This window comes from Ctenocephalides felis, unplaced genomic scaffold (genome assembly GCF_003426905.1).
Source record: "Ctenocephalides felis isolate EL2017-DRISC unplaced genomic scaffold, ASM342690v1 CF-g0.4_SCAFFOLD_03570, whole genome shotgun sequence".
NCBI lineage: Eukaryota > Metazoa > Arthropoda > Insecta > Siphonaptera > Pulicidae > Ctenocephalides > Ctenocephalides felis.
This window is the reverse complement of record NW_020539724.1, coordinates 1,829,015-1,851,219: the sequence shown is the minus strand read 5'-3', so window position 1 is coordinate 1,851,219 and position 22,205 is coordinate 1,829,015. Positions and strand designations below refer to the sequence as shown.

Below are 22,205 nucleotides of genomic sequence, written 5' to 3'. Positions count from 1 at the left end.
CCCTTCTTTCTTAATACTTAAAAACTGATAAAATATCTATCTATTTACCATTAAAGATAATTCCTAAAAACTAAATCAAGGCCTACTGATAGCAAAAACTGATTCTTTTTTTGCAAGAAAATATTAAATTTACTACTGCTCTATATATATCTAATGCAGTTTACTATTGTATGCATCGTGCAATTACTAATTACAATATTATCAATTATTTACTATGGTTTCGCAAAGTTTGTAGTGTAACATTGATTAAATGCAATTTCTGATTAATACATTGGTAAGATAAATGCCAAAAGCAGTTTGAGATGTAACTACTTGTATATTGTTTGATGATTTATGAGAATTTCGAACAATATATTAGATGCATATATATATATATATATATATATATATATTAATTATTTTTGTTTGACTATGAATATTTATACGTGCTTAAAACATTTGAAAAATTACTAATTTCGATTTTTTTCCTTTGCAGGTTTTGGATAGAAGCAGTTTGCCAATGAATTTCTTGTACTTAAAATTACCGACATCAAGTTAAATCCGAATAGAATATTTATTTACTGTTCTGGACACAAAAACGTGATCAAAATATATGTTATTTATAAAAAACTATGTACTGTTCGGCAAAAGTTTTTCAATTCGCGTCGTGTATAATTGTAGATCATTACAATTTCGGTTTCGTTAGTGCGAGTGTTTTTTTTGTATATTTGACTTTTAGTGTAGTGAGTGAGTGACTTGTGCCAGAATGCGGATCCAGCCAACTCTTCTGGACATCATAAGGTAATTTTTCAAATTTAATTTGATGCATTCTTTATCAAAAATATACAAATATCAATTGAAAATTTCACTTTAAATATGCAAAATTTTTGGGTACCGTGTAATAAGTAATAGGGCGGCTTAATGGCTTGTACAGCAGTGTTACTACTGCAAAAAACCTTTGAAAATTACATTTTAAATATGCAAAATATTTGGGCAGGGCGTAGCGAATACTTGGAAGGCCTTCTGGCTTGTATAGCAGTATCACCACTGCAAAAAACCCTCTCGCATAACAATGAATTATTGAAGGGTTGAGTTTTGTATAAATTTTTCTTGCAATATCAGTTTATTGTCATAATTATAATGTTAATACTTGGATGTGTCTTTTTCATATAAATAATGGATGTGTCTTAAAAAGTACGTATCAAATATGCAAGCTTTTCTTTCTGTTTCTTTTTCTAAAAATTCCGCATCAAATGATTTGCAGGTTGTTCTTCCATATTTTTTTCTTTCATACTCTGTTTGATATTTAGCCAGTAAATGTAGCAACTTTGATGTTCCAACACCTTTCTATTTGTCCATCATTTTCCTCATTAAGTCTATTTTTAACACTGTCGCTTTGTTGAATTCTCATCAAACAACTGACCCAAGTTCTCAAATAAAGAAGGGGTTTGGCTCTTGGGCAACATCGTATATTCATCGCAATGCTCTGTACGCCCCAATTTTCTCCTAACCTGATTAATTCGATCCGAAAAGTCGCACGCGGTTCACCTGCAGGATGCGCAAAGAGTTCCGGATATCCCGGATTTAATTAAAATCCGACTCCGGTAACCAACTTCCGAGAGAAGGAATAGATGGATATACTTTGGCTCGTTTTCGCATCAGAAATATTTGGATGCAAAATTAAGGGCTTAGAATTATTACAATGAAATCTTCACTATTCTTTGATGTCAAGGGATTTGAATTAATTCTGTTATTTAAGACGGAATTTAAAATTTGTCAATATAAGGGGGTGGAAGTTAGCGGCACGTACGATGGAAATGTTTCAGGTTATGGATATTTGAACAGCTTGGTATTCAGACTGCTCTTGCAGTTAATTAATTGCATTTTGCACGCTTCATTATCCCAAAGGTAAATTAGCTTTTCTGAGAATAAATGGAATTTGTTTAAGAAAATTATGCTTAATGAGTCAGCTTCAGTTACACGTGCTTTTACTAAAGTATGAAAAATCACTCATAATAATCATTCCTTTGCATTGAGACGTTCGAAATTTATTTTAGTGCTTTGAAGGTATAAATGTCATAGCTTACTATAGAGCAATTTAATCACTCTAGATTGTACGTTTGCTGTTAGTAATTAAAATAAAAACTATTTCTCAAATAAAGCTAACTATTTTTATTAAATTTGTGAAGCAACAAGTGCATGAAGTTGTTTAGGCAGCTAATGTTGTAGAATTTTGTAAAATTTCAATAGATTTCATACGTTTCTTGAAAATTTAAAAAAACTAATTAATTTTGAAAAGTCTTATAAATTATAAAATATTTTTTATTACAAAAATATATTAATTTCTAATTTATGACATGTTGTTGGATAAATGTTTTTCTACAAGAATTTTTTTTTGTAAAGCTCAATCCTGAAAGTATTTTACAAATTCATATTGTTGACTGAAAACAAGTCTTTTTACATCGAGATTTTTTAAAGTCTATTTTATTACTTGAAATTCGGGTAATTAAACCTCATTTAGTTGTTTCAATTTTTATTAGACATTTATTGTAATATTTTAATATTATTTTATATATAAATTTCCTTTATTTTTGATAATTTACATATATTTCTAAATTCAATCTTTTTCTAAAATTCTTTCTATTATCATCTGTTCATTTTTCGCCATCCTAAAATTACAGGTTTTACCTAATCGCAATTACACCGAAATACCAATGATTTTCAAAGAGGTAAAACTATTACATGTCACGTTTTTTTCGATTTTTTATGCTGTAAAAGTTTCCATTCCGTGTTGGAATTTTAATTACAATTATTGCAGCAGCCAGTGTGAGCTCAAAAGTAGTTTGGCTTTTCCGCGGCATCAATCACGCAAATGGCGGTAGTTCTTCACGTTGAACACAACACGGCGTAAAATGGGAGAGCTGATCCTAATTTTAAAAAGCATTATTATTTAAAATAAAAATTTTATATTGATATTTTAACTCATATATTGCTTAACACTTATAGTTATAAATTAACGAGTAATATAAACTTATTCAGATTAGCCTTTCTTCTGGTGCGACTAGTAACTATCTGTTTCATAAGAAATGTTGAGGTCATCATTTGTAATCCTTCTGTCCTTGATGGCATCTGTGACGTATGGAATATTTAAATTTTTATGAATAGCCTGGTTAGTTATGTACGGTGCGTTGACTATATTTCTTAGTATTTTGTTTTGACATTTTTGCATCGTTACTATATTGGATTTGCTTGCGCATCTCCATAACTCGATACCGTAAGTCCAAACGGGTTTTATGATGCATAGAAATTGTAATGATAAAAATTTATCACATAGAGGTGGACAGCTGTTTGCCTACTCTCAAGTCAAATCGTCACACAGCTCATTGAAGCCACAAGTTAAATAATAATGAAAAAATCATAGATGTTTTCATAAAAGACAAAAAAAATATATTTTGCAGAGCCTATGATTGTTATTTGCTATTATATATTCAGGGAAGGTAGACTTTTGAATGCAATATGGGCATTTGTAATGAAATGGCCAACTAATGAACATTGCGTCATCTATTTTCACATTTGGATTAAAATTATAAAAATCTTGAGTAAATTTTCTTCAAATATTAACAGAATGTAGTATGCAGTTCCCTCACTTTGCGTACCTTCTGACAATCAGTTGCAGCCGAATGGGTGGCGGCGGAACAACTTGCGGATTGTATATAGTCGCGCAGCAACTGTACGGATTTAATTAAATAATATAAACGTTTCAGATACTCTACGAACATAGTCATGTAAGTGCCAGTACAGACCATGATATAGGACTTCCTGGAATATGTTGAAAAAACGCGAAAGACGGGATTTTTTTAGATCACAATGCCATGTTAAACGGGTGTTACAACCTTAACAGTCGATGACCTCTGAATGAGAATCTAAAATTTTATATATTTTATCAATATTTTTATATTCTGATTTTTTTTTAAAGAAATATGTATATGTATACGTATGATGTTCATACGTATGTACTTGTTTTTGGACGCTTATAACTTGCTTTGGTCTGACATAGAGACATTTTCGGGGTTCTATACCAAAATTTTCAATTTTTAAAGTTCAAACAAATTTCAAAATTTTTAGATTTTTTTTCAAAATTGTCAAAAATATACAAAGTTTCATCCTTCATATTCTCAGACGAATTCACTCGGCATCTCTTGTTAATGTAAACATTCCTACGTGTTTTAAAGTGCTATAATATCGTCACTGTATATTATAAGAAGCATAAAATATTAGGTTGTCAAATATCTCCCTTCCGCTTTTTTGCTCTTGTTTTATAATACAAAAAGGCGGAAGGGAGATATTTGACAACCTAATATATATTTTTATTTATTTATTTATTTATTTATTCATAAGCAAGCCGTAATCAATAATAATAGATATTATTTCAGGCTCTTGTCAAGCTTATTCATAGTTAATATTAAAAGGATAGTAATATTATAATAATCATACTAGCTGCACGAATTTCGCTTCTGAAAGCTCAAAATTCTTGCACAAGGTTGAAAGTTATACTCATATAGTAATTTTAATTATCTCTTTGAAAATATTTATTACAATTGGTATTAATTATTGATCAATATTTATTGATTTCTGATTACTGTATATTTAATTCTGGTACGGGCACTGCCAGCAATTTTCCTTCAGGCACGATGCCATGCACTACTAGTTGTTTAGGCGTTAGATGATGTTCATGTAGAAAATGTTTCTGCTTTATATTCTTTTTATTAGATCAAAACTGTCGATGTGCAATAAAATTTTATTGTACAAAGTTATTCTCAAACCAGTTTGGATGTATGGCATCCATCTATGGGGTGCTGCTAAAGTAAACTAATTGACCACTTCCCAAACGAACTGATAGCAAGTCTTTACAACGCCACACATAATATAAGATTCAAAAGAATACAATTAATAGATCTAACACATTAATCAATAATAAGTTGTTTTGCCATATTATTTAAAATAGGTGTGTGTGTATGTATGTGTATATGTAGTCTGTGTAATGTACTTTGTTTATAATTGTATGTATATTCGAGTTTCTTTTTTTTCTTTATTATACCAAAATTAAATTATAATTTAGTACATTAATAAACGTTTTCGTTTTCGGGTTTTCGTTTTAAAATTTAATATGTTATTTGTCAAACTAATTACTCAATCAATGTCTTTCTATTTAGACAGATTGTAACTTATAAGAAAAAAAAAAGTTCTTTTGATTCTGACGTAATTCTCCGTGAATGATTTCTCAATTCACCTCGTTCGATTTTTCACCAAAAGTGTTTTCCAGTATGGTATTTTCCACTTCGTATGTCCAGTGTCCCATCGCAGACAAATGAACGGTTGCCCCGATGGCATATATTGCTCGGCGCGGTTGTATATATCTTTTTCGCTTGTTGTCCGGTCTGGCGGCGAGCGACGTACTCCGGAGGCCGAAAGAGCAGCAGAGGCCATTTACAGAAAAGCGCTGTTTTGCAACGAGACGCTGAATTGCGTTCATTTGTCAAGGAAGAGCAGCAGGCCGACGCTGCTGCGAACGGTTTAATCACGCAGGATCCCACGACGGGGATTGCTGCGGCTATTATGATGGAGCCGGGTTATTAGATTGTGTACGCGACATACTCTAGCTGAAGAATATTAGCTCGGGCTGTGTGGGGAAGAATTATTAGGTACATTTGATTTTGTAAAACTGGAACACCGCTAAACGTAATTAATGTTGCGAAATTAATTTTACTTTTTTAATTTCAACGGCTTCTGTCCTTGCTGTGTATCTATACTACATATAACTTAAACTCGGAACATGCTTTTCCCAGTTTTGCGTTTTTTTTTAAGTATTCCTTTAGTACGTTCAGGTACATTGTACACTTATTATATTTTTCTTAATTAGATTATAATTATTTATTTGTTGCGGTTATTTATTATGTTGTTCCTTTTTTCTTATCTGAATAGCAAGCAATAAAATGTTCAGATTCTGATAGGTAATATTATAATCACGTAGATTACCTTATGGGTTCTGATTTTTTTTACACTTAATATTACAAAATGGTTTTATAATGTTCTATTATGATTAACATAATATTTAACAATTTTTAAAAGTTAGTTTTCTGGACACTTTTGCTTCAATCTTCTAGTCGGAACATCGACTTTCGATTTGGATGAAATAGACTACATCGTTGATTTTGTATTAATGTTTCAATGAGTTATTAAATCATTTGCAACATCTTTAAAATTCATTTCAAAAGATCATCAGAATTCAAAGATTTGATTTTAATAATACTTCTTAACAATGTAACTTTTTTTAAAGGCCTACTTAGATATTCTTTTTTTATATTACTGCTGTTTGATATTAAACTGTCCGAGGTGGGTCTCTTACCTACAATTTTGGATGTTCGAGCTTTACCAGGGAAAAATTTTAAATATACGTTAATATTATGATTCAAAATGCCCAATCATGTAAATTTTTGTATGCAACATCATATGTAGACTAAAGAATTAACATATTTTCCTTATACATTAAATAGCAGGACCTGAGCACTTCTTCAAACGATCATTTTTTCATATCTCATCATAAAGATCCGTGAATAAGCTAGTTTTTTGGTATATCAGATTTAAATTTGTAATAGTTATGACCTTATAGTTAAAAAATATTTTGACATAATTTATAACATATTTAATATTCATAAATATTGTTATCATAACCATATATTGATGAATTTTCACGACGTTGATTTTATCTATAATTGATGCAAATTAAGGGGCCAATTCTCAGATAAAATGAAAATAAAGTATATCAATTCATATCTATTTTTATATAAACTTTATTAAACGATTAAGATTTTGATGAAACATATTCAATATTTAACGTACTTGAAATATTCATTGTGAAGCAAATAATTTCGTCCTAAATGGTAAGAACTCTACTCATGATGACCGTATGGATATCATCTCATAAAGATCTTGTCTTCATATCAAATTGTATAATACCTATCCTAGTGTATTGTCACTGGAACATTTGTAATAATATAATCCAATTATAGCGAAAATTCGATCTTCAAACGTTAGTAGCGCCCGCATTCCGCATACAAGATCATCCATTTGGCACACGACGCAACCAACAACCCCACTTCGTCGTTGCGGCTTTATAATTGCACAATCGGTGATAATATCCAAAGTTCTCGTATATCACTTTAATCTTAATCATCGCCAAGGAGCAGTACTTCGCCCTTTGCATCCTAACTCGTATGACGGATCTCGAAACGAGGACGAGACCGAGTTTTAGTACACATTTTATTCATTACAATAAAATAAACATAAATTCTATCTAAAAGATTAATTTGAATGTAATATTTGATGCAAGTCAGTGAGTCTAGTCTTTTAGTTTTATTATATTGACCATGAAGGTGACAAACTTCAGGGCATTAAGCTTTACACGGAATGGTTGCTCCGGGTGACGGAGTGTTTTAATTGAACTAGTTGTTCACTTCAAAAAGTAAAGTCCGCTTAACAACATGTAAATAACCAATAAAAATAAATATATCTTCTTTCATTATAACTTAGTAACAAATCAGTGATTGTAATTAGAACTGCAAAAAATACATATAATACCAATAAATTAATGTTTAATACAGTCCACAGCTACAAGGGTTAAATTATAACCCCTATTATTTTTGTGATGATAGGATTATAAAGTAATTAAATTACTTTGCCACATAGTAAAATTCAGAGTCATTGACATAAGAACCATTGTCATTCAAACGCATCAAAAATGTCTCTAGATCTAGAGCTAGTGGATATTTAATGACATCAATAAATTTAATGTTTCCAGTAATTAATTTTTGTGTTATATACTGAATTAGATATAAATAGTAAATCATCTGCCAAACTCCATGACTATTATTACGCCTACTTGAAACGAGTATCTGAACATTAACAACGTAATAAACAACTTTGGAAATCTTCAGCGCAAAACACTTCATCTGTATTCATTAATTAACATGTTTCTGAGGATGCGTTCGGTATGAGTTAAAATCTTGTACTCCGGAATGAAATTTTAGAGTAATCTCTTCCTAAAATCGACCAAAGTACCCATATGGCTAAATATAGTAAGCTGGATTCGGAAGGAATAATTGAAACTGGAATAGGAATTTGATATATGATAAAAATATAGATATATATATATATATATATATATATATAAATAGATATATTTTTATTATAGTAAATAAATCGTCTAAAATGATAACCCCGACCTATGGATGGTGAAGGTACCCCACTTCTTAAAGTAGTCTTCCTAAAACTTTTTAATTTTTTCTTCTGTATCAAATAAGTGCATTACACTCAATATTATTACAATACACGTTATTAAGATTATATATACATTGTATATATGAAAGAAAATACGATGTAGTTGTATAAGTTTCAAAATAATTTGTTTAATAAGCTGAGTGCATCCAAGACATAAAACATTCAAACAGCCACCTGAAGATGTATCATATTTTATCGCGTTCAACTCTTTCTATCGAAAACTTTCATGGGATAAGATGAGATATAAAATGTACTATATATATATATATATATATATATATATATATATATATATATAATTTTTTTTCTAAAAAAAGCTTTAAGAATCTAATGAGAATATAATGATCTTCTCTAATGAGATACTCTTTGTTGAAGCCACAGTGTTCTTCCAGCGCTGAAACTTTCTCGTTTATGTGTATGGCTTTATGAATACAATTATAAGTTTTTGAACCGGAAATAATTTATTCAAAGGATACATCCTGAAATATAAAACCTCATTGTCATATTGAATTTGCTCACAAGAGTACACATATTTCGAATTCGCGAGACAAAGTTTTCCGTAAGCAAAACGCAGGAGGAGAATATAAACAAGGAAATTTTGATTTCAGTTGGGATTAGAATATTCTGAAATAGATGTGTGGCTAACATACAATCTATAATTTAGTCAATTATATTTATGGTAAAGCTAATACTAAATGTATTCGTATATTTGCACAGAAAGTTATATGTAGCTGATTTTCTAGTGGTGGGCAAAACAATTCTAAAAAGGTTTCTTTCGATTTCTTACTTTTATTGATATGAGTTTTTATTTTTCTAAAATTTAATAACATTCCAATTGTTTACGTATATTAAATTATTTTTACATTTACATGAGGTACATCTTCTTGTACAGCCTTATTGGAAAATCCATTACTTCTTGCTATTAATCTACAAATCACAAATTTTCTGCAATTTATGTTTAAATATTAACGTTCACGCATCAACTTTAAAGTTTATTGTCTTTATATATTAATAATGTAAATTAAATGTGCTTTGTAAATATTCATTTGAAGAGTTTCTAAATATTCAGTTCGTATATGGTACTTTTAGTACGACAGTTTACTGCTTGAAAGTTATTTTCGAGTGCCATAAAATGAACTTGCAACTTTAAGTTTGAATGTCGTTTTATTTTATGGAAGAGTAAATATTCACGCAAAAGGTGTGTAAGGAGTTTCATCATTTATAATGTGCTTGCTACATTAATTAAAATTTAACCTGCATTAAACAAAATATCACCGGAATTATAAATCGTTTTACTGAGAAAATTAAGTTTTATATGAAGGCAATAAGGAAGCGTATTTCACATGGAATTTTTTGAGTGTGATACATTCTTTATTTAATAATTTATATATTTATAAGCAATAAATGGTAATACTACCGTACTAAATAATAAAAATTATATCAGGAAATTTAAGAAAGTAGTTTGGAATAATTTCAGGCTAAATTTTTGAACATTTACTTTTGTATTTGTACTTTCCAATATATTTTAATAATTTTAATAAAATATAATCATTGATTAAATAAGACCTGTTTATTACATTTAAGGAATTTTAGCAGTAAATGTTTCTTTAATACACAGGAGTATTTTTATTCATATTTTACATACATTTATTTATTCTATACTATATTTATTAATTTTCTTTTAAAGCTAGTTCAATTAAAAGTTTTCACTATAATTTATTATTTATATTAAAACATCTATACAGATTGAATAAACCCATATACTTTTCCCAATGATCTCAATTTATATTACACTGTTTACTGGGAAGAAAAATTATGTCATTTGAACTTCAACAGTTTAATCTGATGAATTTGGATGTTTATTTCATAAGTTATAATTACGTAAATTTTTCAATATTATTATTTTATTAAGACTGTAAGTTTCTCAACAAACTTTTTTTATTCTACATGCATTTCATATACTCGCATGTGTAGTTTAGACCATTAAATATGGATATTGGTGCTTATATATCTTAAAAAAATCGAATCAGAATTTTAAATAATGCAGATATGTTATAATAAAATGTAGCCTATATAGTTTTTGCGTAATTTTTTTTAAAGTTATTTGTGAATCTTTATATTAAAGTTGCCTAAGAGTCGTCTACATTTTTTAAGCGATCGAACGCGCAAAATGAGTATTGCGTATCCGGATTTTGTAATTACCATGGACACTGAGAGGTAAACCAATTACGAATCACAAAGCAAATATCTAAATCCCCATTACCGGATATGTGCAATAATACGATATTGCTCATATCGCAACAGTTTAATTCGTACATTACCGTAGTCGTAACTCTGTCGGGTATTCCGGGCGATTTGCTGGGGACCCACCATCCACCACCGCCGGAGTCGCCCTAGTAAAACGCGTCGGTTATCAGGTGGACAGTCTTGCATATTGCGCTCGAGATTAGCACATCCCGCAAGGCTCGGCCGTAATCCGAGAACCGGAGCCGAAAGGGTTGGCAAGAAAAGGGATCTGCCATACTGTGATGGATTTATTTGGCCGCACAAATCCGTGATAAACATTCGGTGGACCTACGTCTTTTATCATCTTGATCTACGTATTTTATCGCAGGGAATGGAAAAGTATCAAATTTCACTTGCGAAGTAAATGAAATATATGCAGGATAAATTGAAATTTATCTGGAAATTAGTAATAAAAATCATTGAGGCATTTTGTATTAATATTATTGAAAAATAGTTAGTTTTAATTTATATCGGTTTACGTATATATCTATGATAATATTGAAATGTTTGCTTCAAAGAACAGAATTTATGTTTAAGAGAAATGAAACAAATAATAAAAAACTTATATATTTATATCAAAATATGATGAATAAAACTTCACTTGCAATGAAACTGTTCGTAGAATTGAGTTAGAGAAAAACGAAGTAAGAAAAAATTGATTTTTTTTTTCTTTTTAAGATATATAAGCACCAATATCCATATTTAATGGTTTAAACTACACATGCGAGTATATGAAATGCATGTAGAATAAAAAGAGTTTGTTTAGAAATTTACAGTCTTAATAAAATAATAATATTGAAAAATTTACGTGATTATAACTTATGAATTAAACATCCAAATTCATCAGATTAAACTGTTGAAGATCAAATGACATAATTTTTCTTCCCAGTAAAATCGTCCTGACTTTTTTTAGATTTTGAAATATCAGTAATTAATATGTAAAACATATAGAACACCGACCAAAATTATGACTCTAATAAGTTACGGAACAACTGCACTATAAGCAATATTGAAAATTTGGCTATTTGCATTGTGTTTTATAATTAATTACTAATTTGTATAATTGCATATACTTATTTCTCTATATAAATCTCAACTATATCATGTTTCAAATACTCAATTTATCATACTCTATCTTTGGTTATCAATAAATTATTAACTTCCCGAAGGAGAAGTTTATGTTTTTTATGTAAATTTCAACGATGAACATTTGACACATTTTGTTTGATTTCTCGAACTATGCAGCATTTCAAAATTAAATATTTCAATATTCGCACAATTATTATGCTGCGCAAAAAACGGTTCAATTTGATTTTCCTAAAATTTCACAATTTTTTCTGAAAATTTATTTTGAGAGTATTGTACCAGATTAATTTACATGAAAATATGAAGTTTTGGGAACGTTTTTCGAATGACGAAATTTCGTTGATTACATAAAGCTCTTTTACATCAAATTAGATTGCATTTTTTAACCGTAGGGTAAGTTATAGTAATCGCAAAAAAATCAAAAATACATTGTTTTATATCTTTACGTTTCAGTCTTTTGAACATTTTGGCATATCTTAGAAAAAATGGATGTATCTGAATGTAGAATTAACGTAATTCGATTTTCAAAATTTTCAAATCAAATTATTTTAGTTTTCAAAAAATTGTAAAGCTTTTGAAAAAATTAAATCAAGGTACGGAAAGTTACAGCAATTTTTCTTAAGGCACGATGCCTTACGCCCCACTAGTTACTAGTATAATATTAATTTCAAATTTCAACTATTATTTTTTCCATTCCTATTTAAATTTAACAATATCCCTTTGCAAGCGATCGGCCGTGATGCCGAATGTCTATAAATTCAATGGGCAAAAGCGTCCAACTCGGCGAAGAGACGATTGTCCCATTTCTGAGTACAAACCGAGAGAGAGTATCCATACTATTATATTCAAAACCGCATACATTATTCTCTGGTTGGGTTGAAAAGATCGTTCCCGAAATATTCGCTCCATTGTCGCAACAGACGCGAGATGAGGAACGGGTTTATGATTCATGAGGTCCAGAAGAATACAATTTCTACTTTGCGAAATATATGCACGAGCTTCGGATGGGTTGTAATATATTTATGGATTTTAATATTTAATATTTAACGTTATGGGAAAATTAAACTAAAAGCGAAAGAAATGGTAAGGTGAAATAAACGCAAATTTTTGTTCCTTACTTTGACCATATGTCCTTCGCGCATCAGAATTTTCGACTTTCAAGACCTGTTAAAAATTTAATCCAATTAAATATAGACTAACTATAAATCAGCTTAGAAGTGCATTTTACAAGTGCTTTCTATGATAATTTATATTTTTAAAACGTAGATTATAGTTATTATAGTTATTTTATATAGTTAAGGATGCTTTGACGCATTTTATATAATTAAATCCTCTGTAATTAGCAAAGCGCTTCATGTTTATTTTGCTTCAGAACACATTAAATATCTATTATTTCTCAATAAGTACGAACATTGTTTATTTTTCGGATTTGAATAATTGGTTCATAATAAATATTTTCAATAATCATTGTTTCTATTTACTTATTAACATTTCGAATGAGAAGTGTTTTTTGCCAGAAACTTCGATTTGAATTCTGTTTTTAGTCGTTTTGATTATTTACAGTTTTTTACAAAAACTGCTGGACCGATTTCGAAAGATTTAAATCCATTTGATAAAACTCAATAAGGAAATTTTCAAAATGCAAATTTGGTCAACCTTGTCGCCAAAAATTATGAACTAATTTTAGAAATTCAAAACTTGTTTACAAATATGATTAAATATGGCATAATTATTAGTTTACAAATCTACTTAAATATGGAATACTTATACAGTTCAAGATCTTACATTTAGAGTTCAAATGAACATTCTAAAATATTATTAAGGTTTTTGTATTCTCGGATAAAATAGAAATTGGTAACTCTACGATCCCATCTTTGTGTGAATTAATAAAAGAAATCTATTTTTATGTTTCAAAGGTTTCTGAACATTTTGGCAAATCTTAGAAAAAATCCATATGTGTTTGTGTGTGCGGATACAAATTTTGTCGACGATTTTGTAAAAAGAAATTAACCGATTTGCATATTTCAAAAAACATTCGATTTCTATTGATAAAAAGATTTTTAGCAAAGCAAGTTTGGCAGTTTTGGAGATACACTGAAAAAAGTAAAAAAAAAACATTTACACATTTTCACAAATTTTGTTTGCATTTCTAAAGGTTTCGTACAATTGTTTAGCTTTTAGACTGCGATGCATCGCTTATAAGCTTTGATATTTTATTTCTGAAACAGTTACGCAGCTCGATTGCTTTGAAAAGAAGTTTAAATTATCAAAAACTTCATAATATAAAAAAATGAAAAATTATTCAGAAAAGTTATTTTTTCAAAATTCTCAAATATCATTTTTTCAGTTTTCAAAAAAGTTTCGACTTTTTTTTAGAAATTCAAATTTTATTTTGGGAAGATTCAGCAGTTTTTCTTAAAGCACGATGCCACTAGCTTGATCTGTTAAGATCAAAGAAAAAAATTATCCGAGGATAAGACTATTCATTGAAGACTAAAAGTTTCTGCATGCTCAAAAATGTAACAACTGGTTGTCTCTATTACTACAATGATTCCCAGTGTAATGCAACGTATCTCTGTGCACATGAAACTGAAATTATTCGAGCACACGTACTCGTATATACGATCAGACCACATTCGTATGAGTGCAAGTATGAAAAACAAATCTTTACCAGGCTGAATCTAGCACGTAGTGATACGGGACTCATACAATTACAATTTCTCTACACGCACATCGGATAGCGAAATGTCACCGGTGCGCGCGCACCCTTACACACCCGCTCTGCTTCCGCAAGTCGAGCTTTCGGGGGATGGAGCTTTTCGTGTGGGGCATTCTTCCGCCCCACAGACGGCAGAGCTTTCAGTTCGGTTCAGTGCGTAGCGCTTGGGGAAAGCACCGTTTTCGCTCGGGGGATAAACCAAGTCACGTATTAAAGTGAAATAAACAAATTGAATAAAAAACTTTTAACAAAATTAATTTTTAGCACAAAATTTTTAATTGTTAATTTTTTGTGTTTGAATCTAATTCACAATTACCTTGTTAGCTTAAATTTTTAGTAAATCTCGATATTCTATTTCATTTATCTCACTTCCCCTCTGGATGTAATTGTGGTTTAATGAACATTCCTTATGATAATTAATCAGTGCTATACCTCTTCTACGATCCTAAGGGTGAGGACCGTATTGGATTAAGAAGCTTACTCGGGTGAGTAAATTATAATACCACAAATATTTAGGTTTAGATTACGTTCTGCCTAAATCAACCGACGAACTTTAAATCTACTCCTACGCAACGTGGGGTTTTATTAAATTTGTTTATTTCGCTGAATGAAAATTATTTGTTTTAATATATATAATTTTGGTACCCTTTCGTAGTCTACGATATCTTTTCTGTGAGATTAATGCATTTTTTTATTTATCATAGCGATCTATACAATAAATGCATTATTGATGATTATGATAATTTGTTGAATGCAATTTGACACTATTTAAATCCAAATCGCGAAAAAATAAATTATTCAAATTAAAATTCATTTAATTGCTTAAAACAAAGTTAGTAGACATAAATAGTATTTTTCATATAAATACATTTCATGATAATTTAAATATTATAGGCATTCAATTAAACTAGACTTCCAATACAATTCAATATCACAAATTTATAAACTTAATTTAAATTAGTCCTCAAAAAAACGTCCGATCTAAAATTTGTTTATATATTTTTTTTACCAAATTCACTAATCAATTTTATCGAATACTCATAAAATTTTTGCTTAATAATATTAATATTTTTTTTTAGTTATATCATATCAAGGATGTTCTCAATTTCAGTATACTTTAATAAAAAATGAGTAACATATTTCAACAACTATTTTAGTATTCACATCATTATTATATTCTTGTAGTTTATATTGGATAATAATTGAATCACAAAATTAATGTAATTGGTGTCAAAAAAAATTTAAATCTGTGTATTATAAAAAACAAAATTGGCTCAAAAATACAATGATTTTCTGTCCGCAATTCGAATTGCGTCATTGCTTTTTTTTCTTTAGTGTTTTTCGATTAACTTAAAAAAAATACAAAACATTTGAAAAAAAGCTCAGTAAAAATTTTTGAACTTGAAAAATAATGGACGCTCACCATTATATTGTTATTAATAATGTCAGTTTGATTCAATAGAACTTAATACAAAAAATTACAAAAAATAGCTTACAAAAAATTACAAAAAAATTAAACGATATATAATTTATAGTGATACGGATAATTATCCAATTTTTAATTTCAAAGTGAGTATAGTAATTGAAGAAGAATATTGAATTCACAGTATATTTTGCTAACGTCTTAATTCCAATTAGAGATTGATGTGCAAAGCCCAATTTTCATTGCCTTTATCGAAGTAAAAAAAAATGTGTGAATAAAAAAGACGAATGCAAAGTAATAGTAGAAATAATAGCAAATTGAAGGTTTCAGATTTTTCCATTATTCAATTAACTTTGAAAACTATTTCCCAGTATACGGTCGAATTTGTAAACATTAAAATAAATTATTACAGCCTCAAATTTAGATCACAAAAATTCTAGTTGAAATATTTTAACGATTTATGCTCACGTCATTAGGAGTAGTTCAAAAAAATCTATGACGACATACTAAAGATAAATAGGCAAATCTTATTGCATAACTTTATTTGAACAAGCTTTATTTTATAGAACACTGAATGTAGTTGATTGAAGTTTACTTTAACCAAAGTGTGCCTGGACTTTTCTTGCCATTTCATTTTCTTTTACAAATTCACAATCGGTCTTTAGCAAAAAGGGCTAAATTAGTAACAACCCTTCTTGATATTTCTCAATTCCAAATATTTTGTTGGTTTTTTAATTATGATTTGAAAACATATATTTGTAAACTTTTATAAATATGGAATAAAAATCTCAAGAATTTTCGCGTCGAATTTTGTATATATTTTCACCATTTTTCATTTAGCGTCTGTGCATGTTTATCAGCTTGGAAAATCTTTTTATACCATAAACAGACAACTCCTATGTGTAGTAGCAAAGACCACATGACAGTACAAACCATATCAAGTGATAAGATCGAAGAAAATTCGATTCAGCAATGTTATTCCAGCGAACCGTATAAAACGACGTACAATAAAGAACGATCGCCCACAATCGGACACAATGGTGGTCTACAAGTAACGCTTTTATTTGAAGACTCCATTGCATATTCTTCAGCCATAAAGCACATTAGAATGAAAATGAAATTGCATTGTCAAGATACATGCACATTGGATTTATAATACTAATGCAATCTTGTAAAAAAAATTGTAGCCTTTTCTATGCCCTAACTGCTTTTTTAGTAAGACGTATCAGAGATTGATTGTGGGAATGAAGTACATTGAAGTGTAATTGGAGGTATGCCTAGTAACGAACTTACTAAGAGTTAATGGAATAGTTTGAATTTTTTTGTACCAAAAATAATACTAATTGTAAAATAAAGCAGTTGATAGTGATGGAATTATAATTAAAAGTAATCAACATTAGAAAATAATGATAATTTTCATAAACTGGTGTTGATCATTCAGTAGTTTTCTTTTCTCACGGGTTGATTGTTCTTCCTAAAATACTTATTTTACCAAGCAGATAGGATGGGGATTAACTATTTTCATTTTGTGGTTATTTGGGACTTGATTGTGTTTATGAAAATACTTGTTTTCCGTTTTCGATAAAATCAACTTTTTTTAAGTTCTCTGCATATTTGTTCAAGTTCGATTTTAACAGTTCTGGTCTTTATATTCTAAATGATCACGATACGATACGATACTGTACTTTCTTTTACTAAACAATTATTATTATCAACTCTTGCTAATTTGTAGTTTTCTGCGACTTAATTGGGCTTCTAAAAATACTTCTTGGAATGGGGATCAGCTCTTATTACTTTGCAAATTTCTGCAACTTGATTGCATTTTAATCGCAAATACTTTTTTTTCAAGCAGGTGGCATGATGATCAACTATTATTTTGTAGTTTTCTGTGACTTGTTTAATTTTGTCATTAACTGTTCTTATATTGAGGTAATGATAAATTAACCTATTCAGAACGTGCCTTTATTTTCTAAATCAGTGGCAAAAATCTCGACGTTTACGAAAATTATATGAAAAATGAGAAATTTTATAACTTTTTGTAATTGTAATTTATCGATTCTCATCCGTAATCTTTATATGCTTGAAAATACTAAAATTATATGAAAACTATTAGTATGAATTATATATTCTAATCAACTATATAAATATACCTAGTTATGGAAGTATTTCAATAAAATCATACTGTTACGAGACAAAGTAGACAAAATTATTAAAATACATATTTTCAACATAAATTATGTATACTTTCAATAGTTTTTATTTTTATTCATCTTTGCTACATATACCCGAACTATAAGAAAAGTTGTACTAGGCATAGTCTAGTTTTTAATTAAATTTATATATTGAATTAATAATCTGTTTCATTGATCATTGCGAAATTGTCGTATTTAAATTCCAAACTATTGATTGCCGAATTCACAAAATTGACCTAACATTATTTTCCACAAATATACTCTTAATTATTTATACTATAATAATTGAAATATTCATTATTTATAACAGTTTCAATTTTTAATTTAATTATTTTAATTTTTGCATTACTTTATAAACAACGTATGTTTCCTCCAAAATCACGTATCAAGACATTTTAAATTCATTTTCATCATTAAAAATCAACTTACTTCTAAGAAATATATTCAGGCAGTTACAGAAAATAATCTAATTTCATACACTTTTTCTAAAATTGATTAGAATGTAGACCTTGAATTTTTATATTGTTAATTTTGTACAATTTCAGTTTACTGCAGTATTTTTAAGCATATAGGAATAATATTGAGAATCAATAAATTTCAGGAGCTTTAGTTATAAAATTGACTCGATATAATGAATTTTTAAAATTTGACTTTTCTCAGCATTTTTATTTTATTTTTTAATTCATTTATTCTGTGTAGTCTTCCCCAAACGCTCGCTAGTTCTTCAATCTAGGTTCATACAACTCTGAAAATAAATACAATACAACTTCTCCCAAGTTTCAATCATCCACCTCGATAAAACCAATCGACCGTCCCCAATCCACCTTTATAACTCGAATTGCATTTTTAATACCTTACCCATAAAAAATGCCGGTCTCTAAAAATAGGCATAGAATATAAATCCAGTAGTTCTTGAACGGAAAGCTCGTGACTGTCTGCCGAGGCGAACTTTTTGTATTGCACGTAAATCGCGCACTTCAGTATTCCTGACAGCAACATAGTTCACGTATAACTTTTATTAACCGCAGTCGGCACTCGGCGATAGGGCGGCTGCGACCCCTTAATCAGGTTAGCCCGGGTAATGCATGTGCGTACCGCCTGCATATTATATAAGGCGGAATGTGGCCAAAAATGGGTTAGGTACGATGATTGGAGGACAGGCAGGTGGAATAAGGTACTACATACTTGTATTGTCCAGTTGAAATAATTCCAGCTTCAGATTTACCTTCTAGTTTTTATGTAACCCCTTGAAAGGACATCCATTTCTTACCAGTTTGGTGCTAGTACGTTTAAGGGGCATAACTAGCGTGAAATTTAAAAAAAATCGAATTTTCAATTTTTCCATATTTCGATAGGTTTTACCTTTAAAAATAACATACCAAAATTTTAAATCGATATCTTAAATAGTTTTTGAGTTATAGTCATTTAAAGAGTATTTATATAGTATATAGTTAAACAATCATTTAATCTTTAAACGCGTTTTTCTCGAAACAGCATTTTCCGGATTTGCTACAGCGATTACTCAAAAACAAATGATCCGATCACTACCATTTTTTTACATGTTCTATATACAGTTCTCCGTAAAATGAACTATCGATTTTTGATCGCATCAAAAATAGAATTTTGGCAGTCCAAAAACGACCAAAATTTTGGGTAAAATTCGACTTTTTTTTTTAAAAAAACGCCGTCATTCTGTCAATTTTTGATTTTTTTCTTTATCGTAGTTCATTTTACAGACAATATTATCTATTTTAATGAGTTTTTTTTCAATTGTTTTAATTTCATCCACGTAGAAGGCCGGAATCACTGCAGCAGTGAAGGGCCTTTTTTGTCGCGCCGTTGGAGATCGACGATAACTTAAAAAATATTTAATTTTTTTCTTTGAAAATTTTACTCTGTATTCTTAAAACATGTATTAATATATTCCTATAATTTTGAAATGATTGATAAAGTAGTTTTTTTAATATAAATTTCCAAAAATCACATTTTTTTAGGCGGTTACACTAGTTGTGCCAATTAATAAAACTTAGAACAGTAAGTTCTTTTGTTGCTATGTAGAAGCTAGCATTATTTTGAGAATCGTGATTATTGGGTTTATTTATGAAAAATCTCTCGAATTCCTTTTTCTTTCTAATCAGATTAGCCTCACAATGGATGTGGCCAAAAATGGGGCAGATTCAATGTATTGTAAATGGGTCAACCGATATATATCACTTATATTTAATGTAATGTGTATTTCATCTAAGTTGTAATTCTTCTTATTTTTATTATAATTTGCTTTAATTCAAGAATGTCTGTTATTCTGTTACCCCACGTACTTTTTAGTTTTTTTTGCTTTTTCCTAGAAAATGTAAAATTCTATACTATTAATAAGTTTCAATGAATTTTAAAATCTGAAAGCGTTCTAGTCATAAATTAATATATGAATATATCAGCAAATGAAATTTGATAAAACTTGAACTGCTTTTGGAATTTTTCCAATGGTTGATAAATGCTATTGATCCGTTTCATATCCGACTGACCACTCGAAAATCATAAATTACGAAAATCAATAAATTTCGGAGACTAACCGTTTGTAATGTTTGTAATATATTGCAATCATATCTATTGTTATATTGTTATTGAAACTGTAAAATATATTGCAATTGATTCGTGTGTCGTATATATAACCTGGATATGTAGACATAGAGTAAAACAGATTTGACTCAGTTTTATAAAAAAAATCTGAAAAAATTAGCTAATGATTAGAATCAGCAAGGAGGAGTTCAAGGAATCTAATTTCTTAGAAAAAAGGATTTATGATAATATATAGGATTATTTGATCATACTACAAAATTTTATACTTTTATATTTTCATATTTTGCAAATAATTTAAAAATTTTTCTAGCTATTGCTATAATCAATTATACAATAGTATGCAATGTTTTATTTTTATATATTTATCGAGGACGATAAATTTTTTAAGCGGGGAAGAACCTCAAAAATTTGCATTTTTTTTCTTTTATGTTTCCTGAAGACACAGGCAACAATATTTAGGGGTGCGGTTTTTATAAATAATTAAAGTACATGGCTAGAGCGCGAAGTGCACATATGTCACGTCCTATACCTAATAAATAGAATAGTGATCGTCCATCGAATTTAGTGACTCTTAAGAGAGAGTCTAGAGTATGTCTTAACACGAATTTTTGTCCGTTGATGAGTTAAAAGTATAATTGAAGATTTAAATAAAAGTGATGGTCAACTAAATTCAGTGTTGCAATTAGATTTTGCGTAGAAAACTCTTTCAGCCTATCAAATGCATACATCAATTACAAGTTCCATTTCCATCGATATTATTGAGATATGAATTTTGGCTCAGTCCTAGAGAAGATTTTATGTACATTGCAGATTTCTTTTACTATAAATCCAAAGAAAAGAGTTTCAGATTGGCCACATATATGCAGAAACCGAACGATCCATCGAAATATTGGAAGCGACAATCTGCTCCTCCGTGGCTCTCTTTTCCTAACATCGCGCCCGGTCTCGTCCTATTAATATCACAGCCGGCGATGGCAAGTCTTCTTGACAACGTGACAGTTTTACAATTCCAGAATATTATTGTGCTGTCAGTGTCATGAAATTTATAATACTCAGTTGACTTTTTATCGCCCGCGTCTAGCGTTTGTTGTAAGAATACAAACGATCTGTATTCGGTTTTCTGAAAATATTCCTGAATTTTTTTGAGGAAATGAAAAATTTACAATAGAAGTCAAGTATATCATGCAAGACGATTAAAAATGGTTGAACTTCTTGGTTTTCTCGAAAAAAGTAAGACCTAAAACCGTAGCCAAGGCACACTATTGAAAACAATTAATCGTTTTAACTGAGCTAAAATATCGCAAAAACTAATTGCTGGTACTACTGGTGTTCAACTTACAGCAAAATGGCAAACAAAGTGATCTAAATGGACACAAGTAACAGTTATAATCAAAAGCAATCGATCAAAGAAACTTTTTCTGGCTCTTTAAAATCATTGTGATATAAAATTCTTGTTAATGTAAGGCGCTGACTCAATCCAATAATGGAAACTTGTTTGAAAAAACATACTTCATTTTTATACTTCTACACCCTAGCTCAAAATCAGTATAATTTAGCTACTATTTAGCGACTATATAATTACCGATTACATACAATTGCTCGGTGT

At 29.4% G+C, this 22,205-nt stretch overlaps 1 long non-coding RNA gene across 1 annotated transcript in view; it reads left to right on the top strand.

Annotated features, from left to right (window-relative positions):
• Positions 1 to 680: 680 nt before the first annotated feature.
• LOC113382944 overlaps positions 681 to 22,205 on the top strand; it is an 81,776-nt gene continuing 60,251 nt past the window's right edge. The window contains exon 1 of the long non-coding RNA XR_003367704.1: positions 681 to 780. This is a non-coding gene — a long non-coding RNA (uncharacterized LOC113382944). The remainder of the gene's footprint in view (positions 781 to 22,205) is intronic.